Genomic DNA, 11,569 nt, shown 5'->3' with positions numbered 1-11,569 from the left:
CTTGTGTACTTTACATACGACCAGAATTTCTTCGGATTTTCTACCAAATTTCGAGACAATGTTTCGTTGTGGAACCTATTAAAGGCATCTTGCATTGAAGTCCGTGCCAAATTTCGCGCGTCTGTAAATTTTAGCCAATCTTCGGGATTTCGCGTTCTTCTGAACTTCGCATGCTTTTTCCGTTGCCTCTGCAACAGCGTTCGGACCTGTTTTGTGTACCATGGGGGATCAGTTCCATCTCTTACCAGTTTATGAGGTATGAATCTCTCAATTGCTGTTGCCACTATATCTTTGAATTTGAGCCACATCTCGCCTACATTTGCATAGTCAGTTCGGAAGGAATGGAGATTGTCTCTTAGGAAGGCTTCTAGTGACACTTTATCCGCTTTTTTAGATAAAATTATTTTGCGTTTGTTTCTGGTGGATTTGGAAGAAACGGTATTGAGCCTAGCTACAACGACCTTGTGATCACTTATGCCTGTATCAGTCATGATGCTCTCTATTAGCTGTGGATTGTTTGTGGCTAAGAGGTCGTGTGTGTTTTCGCAACCATTTACAATTCGCGTGGGTTCGTGGACTAACTGCTCGAAATAATTTTCGGAGAAAGCATTTAGGACAATCTCGGAATATGTTTTGTGCCTACCACCGGTTTCGAACAAGTATTTTTGCCAACATAACGAGGGAAGGTTGAAGTCCCCACCAACTATAACCGTATGAGTGGGGTCTTTATTTGTCACGAGACTCAAATTTTTACTGATCTGTTCAGCAACTATATCATCGGAGTCTGGGGGTCGGTAGAAGGAGCCAATTATTAACTTAGTTCGGCTGTTAAGTGTAACCTCCACCCATACCAATTCGCACGGAGTATCTACTTCGACTTCACTACAAGATAAACCACTACTGGCAGACACAAACACTCCACCACCAATTCTGCCTAATCTACCTTTTCTGAACACCGTCTGAGACTTCGTAAAAATTTCTGCAGAACTTATTTCAGGCTTTAGCCAGCTTTCTGTATCTATAACGATTTCAGCTTCTGTGCTTTCTATTAGCGCTTGAAGCTCAGGGACTTTCCCAGCACAACTACAACAATTTACAACCAAAATTCCGACTGCTCCTTGATCCAAGCACGTCCTGTATTTGTCATGCACCCTTCGAGATTGCAGCCCACCCCGTACTTTCCCGAGGCCTTCTAACCTAAAAAACCGCTCAGTCCACGCCACACAGCCTCCGCTACCCGTGTAGCCGCCAGCTGAGTGTAGTGAACTCCTGACCTATTCAGCGGAACCCGAAACCCCACCACCTTATGGCGCAAGTCAAGGAATCTGCAGCCAACTCGGTCACAAAACCGTCTGAGCCTCTGATTCAGATCCTCCACCCAGCTCTGCACCAAAGGTCCGCAGTCGGTTCTGTCAACGATGCTGCAGATGGTGAGCTCTGCCTTCATCTCGTAAGCAAGACCGGCAGCCTTCACCAAATCAGATAGCCGCTGGAATCCAGAGAGAATTTCCTCAGATCCAAAGCGACACACGTCATTAGTGCCAATATGTGCCACCACCTGCAGCTGGCTGCACCCTGTGCTCTTCATGGCATCCTGAAGGACCCTTTCCACATCAGGAATGACTCCACCCAGAATGCACACAGAGTGCACACTGGATTTCTTCCCCTCCTTAGCCGCCATATCCCTAAGGGGTCCCAATATGCGCCTAACATTGGAGCTCCCAACCACCAATAAGACCAACCTCTGCGATTGCCCGGATCTTGAAGGCTGAGAATCATCCTCGGAAACAGGGCAGGCAGCTGCAATCTGGCTCATCCAGAGACAGTACCTGAAACCTGTTTGTCAGATGCACCGGGGAGGCTTCCTGATCAGCCTCCGGGGACGTCTTTCGCTGCCTGCCATGCCTTGGAACGACCTCCCAATCAACCACAGGCGAGGGCTCAGCCCCACTGCGGGGCAGCAACTGGGGCAACCACAGCGGCAGATTGATCTGGGGACAGACGGGACGAGGTTGACATCCCCGTGATACCCAAGTCCGGCTCCCCACAGTGGTGCCCATTGGCAACAGCCTCAAGCTGCATGACCGAAGTCAGTGCCACCTGCAGCTGTGAGCAAAGGAATGCCAACTCAGCCCTCATCCGAACACAGCAAGCACAGTCCCTGTCCTTTCTAATCGATGTTGAACAACAGTTACTGAAATACGAGTCCGTGCCAAGATAACGCAAGGGAAACATGCAAAGAATGTACTAACTAACCGGTACAAATGACTAACGACTGCGCTACAATCTGCCTGAATTTACGATTACAGTAACTAAAACTCGAAATTACACCTCCTATAAGAAACTATGTAACAAATAAGTGATCTAGGAGTATACGACTTCCTGCTGGCAGCTGCTTATCCAACGGCGGCAGGGAGCACACTGGCTGTGACCAACCGACACTGGCCATTCAAAACAAAAACAGAAGACGAACGACTACGCAAATTTACACTATTCAGGTACCAAAACGCGATGCTACAACTCTCAAATACTATAATACGTCGCTGGACTCCTACATGTCAAGTGAACATTCACGCGCCAGAGACCATCACCATCGGTTCTTTGTGTGTGCCGTCGGTTAGTGCTCCTGTGTTTCACCGCCTACACTCCATCATTCACGTGTGTCATTCAGTCATCAGTGTTCATGTAAAAGTGCTAAAAGTTTTTATTTTTATTTTACAGCACCTCGGTATTTTTTACTCATGTGTGTACTGTTCTTTTGTCCATCATTATGTTTTTCTCTGTGTCTTACTTGTTTCTATTTGTACTATCTGTGGCCGAAGAGCGGCGTAATATTGCCACTCCCAGCCCACCTTTGCATAAGGTTTTCAAATAACAATAAAGAAAAAAAAATTACACTTTCCAGGATTTTCCAGCTATTGAAACCATTCCTTCCAGGTGTTGCAATTTTCGCAAACAGTAACGTATTTTTATTCAATACGGCAAAGAAATGCTGACAAACGACACAAAATTCTTATTTAGAAAATCAGTGCGTGTCTGCTACACGTGAGTGTGGGAGTGGGGGTGGGGAAGGGGGGGCGGCGGGGGGAGAAGGTTGTGTGTGTGTGTGTGTGTGTGTGTGTGTGTGTGTGTGTGTGTGGTGTGTGTGTGTGTGTGTGAGTGTGTGTATGTGTGTGTTGCTGATCTATAGCAGCGCGTGTGTTGCCGGCTGAATGTTGCCCGATTGGCTTGTGCCAACACGTGCTGAATAGGGCGCCAGTGCCGTCCCGGGCCGAGCCGGTGTGTGAAAGCACAGATCGGCGACAGCACGCGTTCCCCCTACGCCAGCGCCACGCCGCCACACGCATTGTGTGTGACACGCTGGCGGTGCTGCCGCCTGGCGGCACGTGCATACAACACACAGCGGGGTCTCTGTAAAGCCGTCGGCACACGGGCCGTGCTGTCGAACGTCAACGTTGAGCGTGCCGAGTTGAGCGTGCTGCCGAACGCAGAAACGATGCAGCTTGTGCACACAGTACGTGGACCCCAACGAGGCACTCCAACGGCAGTTGTCGCCTGTATCTGGCTCGTAAATCACTCTGTTTACGAAATGGAAGGGCGTAAAATTCCCATATTATCTCTATTAAAGCGGACTTTTCTCCCCCGTCCGTAAGCTAGACAGGCTGTTCTATCTGTACTATACATAAATAAAAACTTCAGATTCGTGAAAATAAGGCAAAAAGGAAAGTAACATGTCCAGTGAATAAGGACATCGACTTATAAAAGTTTCATTAGAAATAGTGCGACACAAATTTACAATAGTTCTCCAATTAAGATAAAAAATATTTCATAATTCTGCCTTATTAGTAAAACTGTAAGGTCGTTCTTACTTGATCACTCAGTAGCAGAATCTTTACATGTGAGCTACAAAACTTAAAGGAAAAAAGGGCAAAATACACTCCTGGAAATTGAAATAAGAACACCGTGAATTCATTGTCCCAGGAAGGGGAAACTTTATTGACACATTCCTGGGGTCAGATACATCACATGATCACACTGACAGAACCACAGGCACATAGACACAGGCAACAGAGCATGCACACTGTCGGCACTAGTACAGTGTATATCCACCTTTCGCAGCAATGCAGGCTGCTATTCTCCCATGGAGACGATCGTAGAGATGCTGGATGTAGCCCTGTGGAACGGCTTGCCATGCCATTTCCACCTGGCGCCTCAGTTGGACCAGCGTTCGTGCTGGACGTGCAGACCGCGTGAGACGACGCTTCATCCAGTCCCAAACATGCTCAATGGGGGACAGATCCGGAGATCTTGCTGGCCAGGGTAGTTGGCTTACACCTTCTAGAGCACGTTGGGTGGCACGGGATACATGCGGACGTGCACTGTCCTTTTGGAACAGCAAGTTCCCTTGCCGGTCTAGGAATGGTAGAACGATGGGTTCGATGACGGTTTGGATGTACCGTGCACTATTCAGTGTCCCCTCGACGATCACCAGTGGTGTACGGCCAGTGTAGGAGATCGCTCCCCACACCATGATGCCGGGTGTTGGCCCTGTGTGCCTCGGTCGTATGCAGTCCTGATTGTGGCGCTCACCTGCACGGCGCCAAACACGCATACGACCATCATTGGCACCAAGGCAGAAGCGACTCTCATCGCTGAAGACGACACGTCTCCATTCGTCCCTCCATTCACGCCTGTCGCGACACCACTGGAGACGGGCTGCACGATGTTGGGGCGTGAGCGGAAGACGGCCTAACGGTGTGCGGGACCGTAGCCCAGCTTCATGGAGACGGTTGCGAATGGTCCTCGCCGATACCCCAGGAGCAACAGTGTCCCTAATTTGCTGGGAAGTGGCGGTGCGGTCCCCTACGGCACTGCGTAGGATCCTACGGTCTTGGCGTGCATCCGTGCGTCGCTGCGGTCCGGTCCCAGGTCGACGGGCACGTGCACCTTCCGCCGACCACTGGCGACAACATCGATGTACTGTGGAGACCTCACGCCCCACGTGTTGAGCAATTCGGCGGTACGTCCACCCGGCCTCCCGCATGCCCACTATACGCCCTCGCTCAAAGTCCGTCAACTGCACATACGGTTCACGTCCACGCTGTCGCGGCATGCTACCAGTGTTAAAGACTGCGATGGAGCTCCGTATGCCACGGCAAACTGGCTGACACTGACGGCGGCGGTGCACAAATGCTGCGCAGCTAGCGCCATTCGACGGCCAACACCGCGGTTCCTGCTGTGTCCGCTGTGCCGTGCGTGTGATCATTGCTTGTACAGCCCTCTCGCAGTGTCCGGAGCAAGTATGGTGGGTCTGACACACCGGTGTCAATGTGTTCTTTTTCCCATTTCCAGGAGTGTACCTTACTGCAAGTAGTGCAAGGTGCCCTACAGATTAAGTCAATCGAACAAACTCATCCCACAAAAAGAGCACCAATATATCTATATAGCATCCAATATGATAGAATACACTTATATTCAACTAATAAAGAGTATCGGAACCTATTAAAAAGGCGACGGTAGGCGTAGAGGCCTGCGAACCACCAACACTTCAAAATTTTCGTTGTGAAACTACGACGCAAGTCACCACGCTAGCGCGTCCACGAGTGTTCTATGAACTTATGTAAGAACTGAGTTTCTCCTGGTGTATACAATTTTGAAAGAACTCACAGGAATTGTGGCAGCTAATATTAACAGCGACCGCCGATATTTCGGCGGGAGCACAGTCCGCCATTTTCAAGGCAAACCGCAACGGACAGGCGATGTACAGGCAAATTTAAAACCTCGGTTCTTGGACTAATGCAGGAAAGATAAGACACACACTCAACAGTAATTCCACCAAAGACGACCAAAGTCAGAAATATCGATGACTACAGACTAGCAGGTCAAAAAATGGTTCGAATGGGTCTGAGCACTATGGGACTTAACTTCTGAGGTCATCAGTCCCCTAGAACTTAGAACTACGTAAACCTAACTAACCTAAGGACATCACACGCATCCATGCCCCGAGGCAGGATTAGAACCTGCGACCGTTGCGGTCACGCGGTTCGAAACCGAAGTGCTTACAACCGCACGGCCACACCGGCCGGCACTAGCAGGTCAGGTAACATTGACTCTGTCCCTCTGTTTTTTGACAAGGGAGAGAGGAGGACTCCAAACAGAGTTTAAACAAAAACCTCTATCTCTGTTTACAAGGTGGCTCGCCAACAGGCGAGGTTTTAAATTTGCCTATACATCGCCTGTCCGTTGCAGTTTGCCTTGAAAATGGCGGGGTGCGCTCCCGCGAAATATCGGCGGTCGCTGTTGATATTAGGTGGCTCAGTTCCCGTCAGTTGTTTGAGAACTTATATAGGTTGTTACCATACCCTGAAAGCTGTAATTATAGCTATATTACTAATTGAATTTTCAGTATAACAAATTGTACGAAGAACAATTCGTTTTTGATGGCTCCTCAAGAAGCTGTTGATTTCAAAAGGCCTACCATCATACTACGCAAGTTAATGCTTTTACCAGAATATGGCGATTCTTGTCATTTTGTTACAACGAATCATTCAATTAACAGAGCCTTTGCGAGAGCTCCCCAGTTTTCTGGTGTTCAGAAACGGCACATATACATACGGGCTTCAACTCGAAGCCAATATGGAGCCTCACAACTCTGCACCGAACGGAGATGGCGTGCATTGACGTATGTGGCGTTCGGCCACCTCATAGGTCAAAGTTCAGCCGCTCGTTCACAATATGTGACATGCTAGATATTGCTCTGCACGTTCGGAAGCTCTCCCAAAGTGCTACTCCACGCTGTGACGTCAGAAACTCGGCACGCTCAACATTCGGATGCACGGTCCGTGTGCTGACGGCTTAACGCCTGCGTATCGCAAACGCCTCCTGAACGAAGTCGGGACTAGACCTGCAACCGAACCCTGCTCCTGCAGGAAGAAAATGGTTCAAATGGGTCTGAGCACTATGGGACTTAACATCCTATGTCATCAGTCCCCTAGAACGTAGAACTACGTAAACCTAACTAACCTAAGGACATCACACACATCCATGCCCGAGGCAGGATTCGAACCTGCGACCGTAGCAGTCCCGCAGTTCCGGACTGCAGCACCTAGAACCGCACGGCCACCGCGGCCGGCTACTGCAGGACGACTGGACGCTAGACGGCAAGTGGGCAAACCGGTCACCATGAAGCGTGGTGCCGTCGATCGCACTCTTCCCAGGAATACTGCCAATTAATAAGAGGGACGCAGGGATTAATAACAAATTAGTGAGCTAGTAAAAATATTACGTGGTATTGTTCTCAGAAGAGAAAAATAGTATCCTTTTGTGCTAATGTCCGTTTTAAGATCCTAGAAATTTACAGAAGACCTCTCAGCTCCATTGTGAGCTGAACTTTCTTACGTTGTGCGTTTCAATAATTAAGTAATTATGTAATTGTCTAGTTGTACTGTTCCATAAACACAGCACGTCTTCCACGTATGTGAAACAGTATTTACTCCTGCAGTTCATTGGCTCTTACTGTACAAATCAAATGTTGTTTCAGAGGTGTAACGGTTCAAATGGCTCTGAGCACTATGGGACTTAACATCTGAGGTCATCAGTCCCCTAGAACTTAAAACTACTTAAACCTAACTAACCTAAGTACATCACAAACATCCATGCCCGAGGCAGGATTCGAACCTGCGACCGTAGCGGCCACACGGTTCCAGACTGTAGCGCCTTTAACCGCTTGGCCACACCGGCCGGCGATGTGTAATGACGTATACTGTTTATGGGCCGGTATTACTAGACAATTAGGTACATTACTCCAATACTTGAATTCCCAAAATAAGGAAGTTTAATTAACAATGAATTTTGGGGGCTCTTCTGTAAATTTGTAGGACCTTAGCACAGAAATTAGCACAAGGTGACACTTATTTAGCATTTACGCAAAGACCATATTTACAATAATCCCTACCAACACCATACAAACACAAACCTGTAGCGTTCCATCTGATGGTCCATCGCTTCATATCCCTTCCATTCACCGAATCTGCTTTCCAAAAAAGGACTACAGATCATCAGAATCTCACTTCCAGCAATGGCTGTAGCACTGCCAGGTTGATAATACGTTACGAAAAAAGAAAATGTGTAAAATTACAACACTTCTATATGCTGGCAACAGGTAACAGTCAGTAGTAACAAAAACTGCTCAATCGGCCCATATGTTGGCGGAATTTCAGACAATCTAGCACGAAAGTTAGCCTTGCAATTGCATACCTTCAGTGAACGATACTAACAGCAGTATCAAAAGTTTCATTCAATACTAAAGACAAGCTGCACTCCTGGGCACAAAGTGATGTTGTGGCGTTTCTCCTAGCCCACAGGCTTTTATGTTCTTCGGGAACCGGTGTTCCATCAACCGACATTCCTTAAGAAACATGAGTGCTTAGAGAAATAATCACCGACACATGAAGAAACTACATAAAAACGATTCTAAAATCGTTAATAAGCCCGGACTTTTCGAGAGGAAAAATTCGTAACTACACACATCAAAAAAAGTTTTGCATCACCCGCTTCCCGGAACTCCTGAAGATATACGTTGACTGTGGATATTGTATCACAGACACAGTCACTTTGACTGTTCAGAGATGTCACTAAACCTGCCCAACGATGTAAACAACGATGCATGAGCAGTGCCTATTAGACGGAGGGGGTCCGACAGCCGATCAGTTCCAGTCATTCCACCAGGAAGGGGGTACACAGCTCGTGTTGCCTGTAGTTCAACCATGCGTAGATGGCCAATAGCGCAGTTAGATTGCGTTCGCGTTCTTACTTTGTGCCAGCAAGGGCTCTCAACAACGGAAGTGTCCAGGAGTCTACGAGTGAACCAAAGCGATGTTGTTCGGACATGGTGGAGATACAGAGCGACTGGAACTGTCGATGACATGCCTCGCTCACGCCGCCCAAGGGCTACTACTGCAGTGGATGACCGCTACCTACGGATTATGCCTCGGAGGAACCCTGATAGCAATGCCACCATGTTGAATAATGCTTTTCTTCCAGCCACAGAACGTCGTGTTACGACTCAAACTGTGCGCAATAGGCTGCATGATGCGCAACTTCACTACCAACGTCCATGGCGAGGTCCATCTTTGCAACCACGACACCATGCAGCGCGGTACAGATGGGCCCAACAACATGCCGAATGGACCGCTCAGGAGTGGCATCACGTTCTCTTCACCGATGAGTGTCGCATATGTCTTCAACCAGACAATCGTCGGAGACGTGTTTGGAGGCAACCCGGTCAGGCTGAACGCCTTAGACACACTGTCCAGCGAGTGCAGCAAGGTGGAGGTTCTCTGCTGTTTTGGCGTGGCGTTATGTGGGGTCAACGTACGACGCTGGTGGTTACAGAAGGCGCCGTAACGGCTGTTCGATACGTGAATGCCATCCTCCGACCGATAGTACAACCAAATCGGCAGCATATTGGCGAGGCATTCGTCTTGATGGACGACAGTTGGCGCCCCCATCGTGCACATCTTGTGAATGACTTCTTTCAGGATAACGACATCGCTCGACTAGAGTGGCCAGTATGTTCTCCAGACATGAACTCTATCGAACATGCCTAGGTTGGATTGAAAAGAGCCGTTTATGGACGATGCGACCCACCAACCGTTCTGAGGGATCTACGCGAATCGCCGCTGAGGAATGGGACAATCTGGACCAGCAGTGCCTTGATGAACTTGTGCCATAGTACGCCACGACGAAAACAGGCGTGCATCGACGGAAGACGACGTGCTACAGGGTATTAGAGGTACCGGTGTGTACAGCAATCTGGACCACCATCTCTGAACGTCTCGCTGTATGGTGGTACAACATGCAATGTGTGAGTTTCATGAACAATAAAAAGGATGGAAATGATGTTTATGTTGATCTCTACTCCAATTTTGCGTTCATGTTCCGGAACTCTCGGAACCGAGCTGATGTAAAACTTTTTTTGATGTGTGTATGACAGTGTGCGAAAAATTAACATTCTTCGTAATGACTTGAAATCATAAACAAAACAGAACTGCCCAAACTTAACTTCCATGAAGCTTATACGATAATAAAGTCTGTTTAATAAATGAAACCTATCAATTTCGACTCACAATTTTTAACAATAACAAAACGAATTGCTGTGTATCCTTCAACTAAATATTAAATTGACGCACAAGTTTGTTTTGTTTTGCATGTTCGTATTCCAGTTGCTATGGTTTCATTGATCGATCGCCTTTTTTTTTTGTTCACTCTTGCTATTTGAGTTAACACTTTCTCGTTTTGTTATTTGGAGGTAGTGAGAGGAGCTGTGGAGGTTAAGAAAATGGAGTGCCAAATAGGGAAATCGGAACATTTCCGACATATTCTTCCAATAGAGATGTAACAGCAGTGGAGGAAGCCAGAAACATTTGTGCCATGTATAGGAATAATGCCATTGGACATAGCACGGTAAGAAAGTGGTTTTCTCGTTTTAAGGACGATCATTTTGGCTTTGGTCACTCTCAACGTGCAGGAAGACCTTCGGGGTTTGATAAAGATCATTTAAAAGTAGTAATCCACCGTGATCCATCAGTGTACACGAGGACTGGCAAACGCGATGAACTGTGATCATTCCACCATCGTGCGACATTTGCATGCAGCAGGGAAGGTTCAGAAACCGTATGTATGGATATCAGATGCTCTACTGCAAAATCACAAGCGGGAGCCCATATGTGCATCTGTGGTTACTCGTCACCAATTGGCTCATGAAGAACACCGACTATACCTATATCATATCGTTACTGGTGACGAGAAATGGTGTCTTTATGCTAACATAAGGAAAATAATGGAACGGTTGAGCCCAGACAAAGCAGAAACTCTCTGTACAAAGTCCAGGGCGCATCCACAAAAGGTAAAGTTATTCATCTGGTGGAACTACGAATTGCTTCCCAGAGGTTTAACCATCACTGATCGAAGAACAACGACCAGGAACACTGCGTGAAGTGATGCTAAAGCACGATAACGCCCGCCCAGCTTCTGCTAGACTCACAAAAAAATAAAAATAAAAAAAAATGCATGAGTTGGGTTGGGAAGTCATTACGCAACCACCATATTCACCTGCGCTCTCAGACTGTCATCTTTTCCGCTCTCTATAGAACAACCTTCCAGGAAGTACCTTTCCGGAGCAAAATGCGCTCCGAACGTAGCTCGACGAGTGCTTCGTCTCAAAACCACTTTATTTCTATAGTGTTGGCAGACTTGTAAATAGCGAAATAGTATATACACTACTGGCCATTAAAATTGCTACACCACGAAGTTGTCGTGCTATAGACGCGAAATTTAACCGACAGGAAGAAGATGCTGTGATATGCAAATGATTAGCTTTTCAGAGCATTCACACAATGTTGGCGCCGGTGGCGACACCTACAACGTGCTGACACGAGGAAAGTTTCCACCCGTTTTCTCATACACAAACAGCAGCTGACCGGCGTTGCCTGGTGAAACGCTGTTGAGATGTCTCGTGTGAGGAGGAGAAATGCGTACCATCACGTTTCCGACTTTGATAAAGGTCGGA

The sequence above is a fragment of the Schistocerca piceifrons genome, chromosome 1 (assembly GCF_021461385.2).
Source record: "Schistocerca piceifrons isolate TAMUIC-IGC-003096 chromosome 1, iqSchPice1.1, whole genome shotgun sequence".
Lineage (NCBI taxonomy): Eukaryota > Metazoa > Arthropoda > Insecta > Orthoptera > Acrididae > Schistocerca > Schistocerca piceifrons.
This window is presented reverse-complemented; position numbering follows the sequence as displayed.